Here is an 8793-nt window from a genome sequence, read left to right as displayed (position 1 = left end):
AGCAAGGTGGTGCCAGGTGGAGCAGGCCTGGATGCAGCTAAGCAAGGTGGAGCCGGCATGGATGCAGCTAAGCAAGGTGGTGCCAGGTGGAGCAGACATGGATGCAGCTGAGCAAGGTGCAGCAGGCCTGGATGCAGCTAAGCATGGTGGTGCCAGGTGGAGCAGACACAAGAGCCAGGATCCTTTTCTGTCAATGGCAGGGAATGAGCCCACTCCTCCTGCAGTGACTGCCCTTATACCTCCCACCTTAGATCTTCCCCTCTTGGAGACCCGGTGTCTAAACTCCCAGAGAGGCTCGCGGGACACCCATCACCCTAAGCCCCTGTTTTCCTGCCTGTGCCCTACTCCCGGCTAACAGCTGGCTGACCTCTCTGTCCCCTTCCCCTTTAACAGCGAAAGGCAACTGGCTTGTTACCCCACTGTGCAGAAGAAATGGGGCTCAGGAAGAACAAGGACCTTGTCAACAAACTAGCACAAAACAGTCTTGAATTACACCTAGGCCTGCTCAGTTCTTCTGCCTCAGTCTCTTGCCTCCAGCAGGCCTGGTGGGAAGCAGGGCAGAGTCCAGGAGGGACTTCCCTCACAGATGCTGCAACGCAACCCACAGACCCACCCCTCGACCTCAGTTCCTTCTGTGAGATTACAATAGAAGCCATTACATATGCCTGACACTATGTGTATGCTATCACATCTAAGGGTTGCAGAGGTCAGGCACACTCAAGGTCTGCGTTCGCCGCTGTGAGGTTTTGGCATGGGCACACACAAGAGGGTTATGCAGTGAGGACCTCTAAGTGCCCCCCCCTCCTCCGCTAGGCAGTCACTCAGGAGATAGAAGGATCTTCACTGGGTGGCCTGCCCTCCTGCCTGTCTCCCCTTCATGGGCCTCCAGGGAAGAAGATAGGGTGAGGCGGGAGGGGTGAGGACCTGCCCACCTTCTAGACTGGGGGCAGGGGAGCAGCTGGGTAACACTGCCTGCCTTGCATGAAACTTTAAAGGGGCAGACACTTGATCTGCACCCTGGCTCTGTCCTGGGCCAGAGAGAAGTGCAGCTGGGCTCTTCTCCCCTGCTCCACCCTGGGGCCCTTCTCATCCACCCCTTCCTTTCATAGAGACCAATTCGAGGATTAAACCCTGCCCAGGTGCATCCTGGGCCTGGTCCCAGCCAAGGCAGGACAGAGCGTTCCAATGTTTGCACCAAGAGGAAAATATTAAGTTGCTCCAGGCCCCTTTTGTTCCCCAGGGAGCTCTTCAAGTGTTCATTACCACCACCCCTACCCCGCCCCCCCCCAGCTAAGCAGATCTGTTCTTACCCACCCTCCCTGGGGGTTTAAACAAACAGCACAAAGGGTCCAGAGATTACCCTTTGGTTCCCAGAGGTGGTTAGACAATGTGTCCACAGAATGCCAAGCTGCTTCTCCCAAACTCTAGCTTATATAACCGGCCGGGCAAACAGGGCACAGATGTTTCTCTCCTCCAGGCCCCAGCCCTGTGCTCCACACGGGATGGCAAGGTCTATCCTGCCAGCCACACACAGGTCCACAAAGCCCCGCACACCATCCCTCCCTGATGCAGAGGTCCTCGTGCTGATAATGGGGACAGGAGCACAAGCGGAATCCCACCTGGGCCACTCAGCTGATACACACACTAGGCCAGGGCCTTGCTCTGCTGCGCCATGGACATCTCCCAGGGCCGCCACTGTCGTACTTAGACCCTGGGGAACTCTAGTGGGAAACAGGAGGTAACAGCCAGCCACTCTCACATAGTCTGCCCAGTGAGACCAACTGACCCATCCCTGGTTAAAGGACCCGAAGAGTCACTTACTTGCCAACCTGTGTGATTTGGAGACCCTATGGGGGCAGGGGTGGATGACAATTCTTCTAAGAGCTGCCATAAGCACTCTGTGTCTTCCTACAGGAGACATTCTCAGTACAGCCAAGGCACCGACGGATATACAGAGGGGGCCGCTGTGTCTCTCCAGGCTGGATGGCGGACCGAGAGCACCGCCCACCCATTCCCCTCCCACCCCCCACCCCCCACACACACATCACGCTTCGCCACACTCCATCCAGGACTGGCTGGTAAAATAGCAATGGGTCAACTGTGTCGGGCCAAGTCCAGTCACCGTCCCGCCTGGACTGTGGCGGTCACCAGTCCTTTCCTCTTTAGGAAACTCTGTTTCCCACCTTCACAAATGAGGGGCTGAGTACTGATCCTAGCACAGACCATGGGGCTAAGCCTTGTCAGGGTGTGAGTGGATGAGAATCTTGGGGCCCCTATTCATAGCAAACGCCATGAACATCTCGAACCCGGGAGGCTGAGGTTTCTGAGACGTTCACAGTTTTATTTCCAGCAGTTTGAGCCCCTCATCTCTGTCCCAGCGTGCCTGCGGCCCAGCCTCCAGTCCGGGATCTCTACTCTGGGAGAGAACGCAATGCAGACATTCAGGCAGGTGATGCAGACAGGCGGCCACCAAGGATGCCTGGGGGCCAGAGAGACCTCTGGTCCAGAGATCTTTTCTACAAACCTCGCTCTGCACATAAAAGACAGTCAAAGATCAACAGAACAAGGCAAGATACTTCACACAGCTCCAGCCTGGGAGACGGCGGGCCCTGTGAGGCCCAACCATGAGCTATTAGGGGCCCACCATGTCAAGTCCACAGTGACTGAAGGTCAAACATGAATGGCGTGAGTGGGATGGGTCTGGCGGCTCCAGGGGGCTCTCTCCACATCACATCCCGAATCTTGTCATGACTGTTTGCAAGACGACTGAGATCATCTTCTCCCAGACAGAAGGCCTCTGGAAGCTGGAGATGCCCTTCTCCCATCCCTGCCTGAATCCTCAAAAGGAATGAGCCCTCTCTGTCATCTGGGTGGCAACTTCCCCAACACACCCACGGTTGTTCATGCTGTCCACAGACGCAGGGAATTCCAGGCCCTTGAGCTGCAGCGCCCTTGGAGATGATGGATGCCCGAGGCCCAGGGGGATGCAAAGGAAAGACATTAGGAGGACAAGGCCCAGGAACTGGAACCCACCACCTCACACCGCCCCATCTCCCCGCCCATCCCTGCCCGGCCGGTGGAACAAAGCCGTCTCTGTTCGCACAGTCTCCCACCACCCCTCCTTCCTGGCCTCTCGCACCTCAGGCTACCAATAGGCCTCCTTGAGAGGCAACTGAGAAAATTCAAATTTCAACCATCAAGTGTGAGCCGCTCTCCTCCTTAACCTAGGCTTCCTTCCCCACCTGGGGTCGAAGTCAGACCTGGGCACCAGGAGGCAGCAACAGAAACCCAGCAAGAAGCCACGTGGGTCAGCTACTAGACCAAGGGCCAGCTGGGAATCCAGCCCTGGCCACTGGAGCCTCAGAGTCCTCCACAGGGACAAGAAGTGATGGCTGGGGAAAAGACAGTGACGGTGTATCCTGCTCCGTAAATGCTTAGACCCTGGCGGCCACCAACGGCCATGATTTTCTAAACTTTCTGGAGGTGGTGACTTATCCTTCATGTTCCACCAGGTTCCTGTACACAGAACCAAGCATCCCGCAGGTCCACAGTTCACACTGACCTCTCAGACACAGGTCTGCTGGTGAGGCCCCAGCCACCCTCCTCTTCTGTAGACACCTCTCTGGGATTAGAGGCTGAAGTCCAGGCTTTCCCTGGGTCTGCCTGCCAGGCCCTGGTACAGGGTGCCATAGCACTTCTGACTTACAAAACTTTCTAGCTTTTGCTAACGTCTACATGGAACCTCTGGTGCAGGAGCCAGATGGGCTGGGGGATCGCTGTGGGTGGGCCCGGTGCCCAACACCCGCCTAGGACCGGGCTTTCTATCAGCCGGCCGCTCCTCAACCCGATGCGGCCTTTGCCCCTCACTCCCCTCAGTTATGAGCATCCTGACAGCCATGACATCCACAGGGAGAAATTTCAGAAGCGTCCTGCCCTCCAACCACGTAGCTCTGGAAATTAGAATTTGGGGGACATACTCAGAGCCTCCAGGGCAGGCTTTCTCTACAGAATCGATATGGCAAGCACATCAGCTCCCCGACAGCCCTTAACCGTGGTGATTATTATCCCCGCTGCACAGGCAAACAGCAGCACGCTACTCAGCCAGGTAACAGAGGGACCAGACCTAGATCTGTGAGCTTGGCCTCCACTTAGAAACGGGCAGTGTGGACAGGCGCTCAGAGCTGGGAAGGCTGGACTATAATGACATGTTTACCTTCCAGTCCTCTGTGGGCAGGGAGGGGGGGTAGGATTTTTTTATTTTTTCCCCCTGGATCAGGTACTATATTAAGATACACCAAGTACTGACTGGGTGTGGTGGTGCCTTTAACCCCGGCACTCAAAAGACAGCGGCAAGGAGGAGCTCTCTGAGTTCGAGAGTTCGAGGCCAGCCTGGTTCACACAGCGAATTCCGCAGCAGCTGGGCTCTATAGTAAGACCCTGTTTCAAAACAAAAAACTAATCAATCAAACAAAAATGTCTATAAGATATATCAGGCACACAGACGGAGACACTGTTACCAAAGGACACCTCAGCCTGTCCCAGGAATCCTCAACTGTTAGCTTCGGTCACCCTGCGAAAACCAGGAAGTTAGATGGCATTGCACCTGTCTTATGGCTGTTTAAAGATTCTAGAGAGGTTCAATGATTTGTCCATGGTCTCACGGTCAGTGAGGAGAGAAAGGCTGGTCCCACGTATTCTGAACAGAGCACCTGGCCTCCCTCACGACATCGCAACTCACGGTCAGTGAGGAGAGAAAGGCTGGATCCACGTATTCTGAACAGAGCACCTGGCCTCCCTCACGACATCGAAGTTACAGGTGGGGCCTGGAACTTCAGCACCCTCCCACCCGAGGCTCAGACGCTACCTTCTCCTTCCAGCTGATCTTTGGGAAAACTGCCAGGATCCCACCAATCTGAAACAGCACGTGAGAACAGGGGAGAGGCAGAAGAAAGGTTTTGCAGACTGGGTAGCAACCTCGCAGGCTTCCAAAGATTGTGAGGACCGAGTCTGGTCTTGCATCATAGAGAGGAGCCCCATGCTGCTCCCAACCTGGCCTGTTCCGACTACTTAGGGAAGCAAGAACTTAGCCCGCCAGCACCAACGGGTCTCAGTGCGTGTTCAGTCCTGCCTCTGTGGGTGACTGCAGGGTCAGGGAGGAGATGCTAAAGACACACAGGATGGAGAGCTCAAAAGCCATCCTTAAAGGCTTTGGAATCTCTCAGGGTCCCACGACCAAGTTCCTCTGGGATCTGGAAGTCATGAAGGCCAGAGGAGGCTGCAGCAATGGTGCCACCTATGACCGAAAGGGAATCTGACATCAAAAGAGCAGTCACTCCTGGGCAAGCAGGGTGCTGTGTCTCTCCTCTTCCTCAAGGTGGGTGGCCACCCCACCCTACCTGTAGGTCAAACTCAGGACACCTCTGTAGCCACCTGCCCTCTGGCCTCCACCTCTGAACACTGCTATAGCTCCGAACCACTGCACTGCCATGCTGGACACCAGAGTACAGACAGCTTCCGATTGAAGATCAAGACCCCACCGCGGTGCCCCCATCTAAAACCCATTCCACAAAGACAGCCTCTCAGGCTAGAAGCCTGTCACTCCCCGGGGACCTCTGCCTTTGCATAGGCTATTTCTTTTGACAAAGATGGCAAAGCCCCACACCCCTCCTTTTTTGGTCTTCCACAAACTCTCAATTGTTAGACTCAGAAGCTACCTGTTCTGTGAGGCCTTCCCAGCCTAACCCAGTCCTCATCCCCTTCCCACAAAGGCTCACTGGGCTGTGACTGTCGAGGAACATGTCTGGTGTCCAGCTCCAGTGTGGATACTAGCAGGGGGGGCGGGGGTAGAGGGAGGGGAACTAGAGGAATAAAACGCCCTGGGCAGAGAGGACTCCTTCTGCTTCAGGGCGTCCTGGAACTCAGAATTCGGCTTAGTGGTAAAACCAGGTGTAAGATTGAGACCCAAGCTATTTCTGCCTCCACTTGTGTTCACACAACGCAATCAGACACCCCAAAACCACATCTCAATTTATTAGTGTGTGTATAATCTGCTATGCTATTTAACATCTACAACCTATCAATCCATAACTCCATTTGAAGGAGACTAAGAATCTGACAGGAGACAGAGGGAGGAAGCCATGGAGCAAGGACACAGCTCCCAGACTTTCTGACTGGAAGACATGCAGACTCCGGCACCATCCGAAAGCAAGGGCCAGGCTTTATATTGACCAAGGCCACCCCTTCCTCCATGAGTTCTCTGCAGACAGGTTCACTTCAGCCCAAACTGATGCTCTATGATTCAGCCACTGCCTCCCCTCCCAGCCTCTGAGTAACTCCCATGCCTTAACACCCAAACCTTGCCTCCCTGCCCCCGCCCCCCACAAACAAAGGCAACTACCTGTGTGTATCACTTCCAGAACATGCACAGCCCTGCATGTACTGTGGGAGGCTCTTCCTGGCTCGGCTGTGTATTGGAAAACTTGAAAACCCTAAGTGGAATCATGCGCCCTGCCAGGTCCCTCCCGTGGCCCCTCCTTTGGAACCTGGAACTTCCAGGGTGGGCCCAGATCTCTTCAGGAAGTATCCCCAATTCCTAGGCTGGGTGCCCTGAGAAAGGATGGTTGAATTCCAACAGATACATCGCTTCTGCTTTGGGCCAGAAGTAATGACTAAGAGGACTGGTCTGGACTCTGTCTCTTGACCAGTCTGTCATGTAAAGATAAGCAACATCAGCTTTGGCCTTTACACGGGTCAGTGCAACAGGGTGGGTGGGAGTCCTGTGGACCCAAGTTCCCCAAGACAGCGCATTCCAGCTCTTCCTAGGAACAAATTAATGCCTGGGAACACAATAGTTTCCAGGCTCTGGGATCACAAGGGAGAGATCACAAGGCACTCAGTACTCCCTCTTTCAAGAGGAAGAACTAGAAACGAAAAGGAAAGTGGCCATCCTTGCCTCTTTCCCAAGTTTGTGGCCAGCTCGTGTCCCTCCACGCTCTCCTCCCCAACTCCCCCCCCCCCCCCCCCCCCCCCCCCCCCCCCGCCGCCTTAGTGCTGGACAAAGTTCTTGGTTAAAGATTGGGGTGGAGGGTTGGAAAAGAAGTGTTTGGCTTATCTTTGCCACCCAGGATCAAAAGCCCAGGCAGGACGGCACCCCTCCCACTCTGAGGGCTTTGTAAGTCTAGACTTATCCTAAAGGATAGCATGGAGCAAGGAAAGATCTAAGTATGAGTCAGTCGCCTCTGGCCTGGCCAAGTGTGGGCGGGCGCTGCTCTCAGCTAAGCTCCCGACGCTGGTTACCACCACTGCGCGCTCTGCTCCAGAGGCGGCGAGGAGTTCTTACCCCCATCTTAACAGTGACCGGATCTCAACGGGGCTTGCCCTACCCCGTGGAAAGTGTGCAAGGTCCCCCTCTCCCCAGAGCCCATCAGGGGTTAGGGGTCGCCAGCAGGCCGAATGCAAGCAAGCTTTTGGCCTTTCTCACCTATGGGATCGGAAGCTTGGTCCTCTCAACCCTGGAGTCCGGATAAACGCACAGCGGTACTCGAAACCAAGCAAGTCTCTCCACCAAACTGCCAGATTCCTCCATCCACACTCACTCTGTCTCAGAGGCGCAGGGCAGACATCGGCCAACAGCGCGCTACTCCCGGGTCTCCAGCCTCAGGCCGGAGCCCAGACCAGCTCCTCCCACTAGGGTCCTGTGAGGGTGTCCAGCATGCTCCGCCCAATCCTGGCCCGGGACTGCCGATCACCCCCGACCCACCAATCCTATCCCACTCCCTGGCTGCTCAAAGGACCTCCGGAGGTGAGAGAGAGGAGGGCAGCCAGCAGGCGTTGCCGGAGGAACCCAGAGAAAAGTTTGAAGCCAAGTAGGGGGAAAACGGTGGACAGCAGGGGAAGCGGAGAGTCGGGGCGGCTCAGGCTCTGAGAGCGCACACATGCCCCACGGACACCCAACCCAGACACGTCGACAGGCACAGACCACGTATGCGGACACACGCGGAGCGCCCACCGGTCCCCACAACCAAGCGCCAGGCTGCGGAGCGGGGATACTGGCGCGAGACAGCCCTGCCAAGCCACGCACACACAAAGGCACCGGCAGATGCTGGCTTCTGAACCCAAATCCACCGAAGACCCACTCCAGTGAGATGCACGTGTTCCTACAAAGACCCTGGAGGCGCCGGCCCACGCCCACGGCCCCCAGGCGGAGTCTTTGTCTCCTGAAAGCCCTCTCCCCTGCTGCTCCCCCTCCCCCGACCCTGCGCCGCTGTGGCCCGGTGTCCCGGAAAAGTTGAGGGGCCTCGGCGGGACCCGGACCCGCCCCTCGCGCCGGCCCGTCCACGGGATGGGGCGGCGAGGTTGGAGTCCGAGGCTCCAGACATCCCCAGGCACGCCGACCTCGCTGCGCCTCGGGACAGCACCCACCTGGAAGGTCCACAGCTGTCGCCTCGGCACGCTCACCTAGGCGGCCCGGCGCTGGCCGGTGGGCCGGCGCTTTTCTCCGCGCCGTACGTCCCGCCCCGAGTCCCCGCCCGCCGCCGGGCTCCCCTCGCTGGGCACCCAGTAGCTGCCCAGGCTCGCCGCCAAGAGGCTCAGGGAGCGTCGTCAAAGTGCAAGTCTAGCAGGGCGCTCTCGCAGCCCAGCCCCCGCCCGCCGGCCGAGCACGGGTTCCACCCTAGGGAGCGTCTCAAAAGTGCGCGGTTCCCTCCGACTCCACTATGATTCTCCGAGCTTCCTGCAACCAAGATCCCTGCCCCCTCTGCCTTCCCCCTTTGGCCGGCCCACTAATCTCAGCAG

General features: G+C 56.9%; 1 protein-coding gene across 2 annotated transcripts in view; it reads right to left on the bottom strand.

Moving 5' to 3' along the window:
• Tsku (tsukushi, small leucine rich proteoglycan) overlaps nt 1-8495 on the bottom strand; it is an 11767-nt gene extending 3272 nt beyond the window's left edge. Inside the window, exon 1 of one of the 2 annotated variants that reach the window (XM_005357535.2) lies at nt 8422-8495. The gene's annotated coding sequence lies outside the window, so the exon portion shown is untranslated. Of the gene's footprint in view, nt 1-7480; nt 7642-8421 lie in introns of those variants that run through there. The other variant, XM_026784233.1, reaches the window with a different exon arrangement.
• Nucleotides 8496-8793: the final 298 nt, after the last annotated feature.

The sequence above is a fragment of the Microtus ochrogaster genome, chromosome 22 (genome assembly GCF_000317375.1).
Source record: "Microtus ochrogaster isolate Prairie Vole_2 chromosome 22, MicOch1.0, whole genome shotgun sequence".
Taxonomy (NCBI): Eukaryota; Metazoa; Chordata; class Mammalia; order Rodentia; family Cricetidae; genus Microtus; species Microtus ochrogaster.
This window is presented reverse-complemented; position numbering and strand designations above follow the sequence as displayed.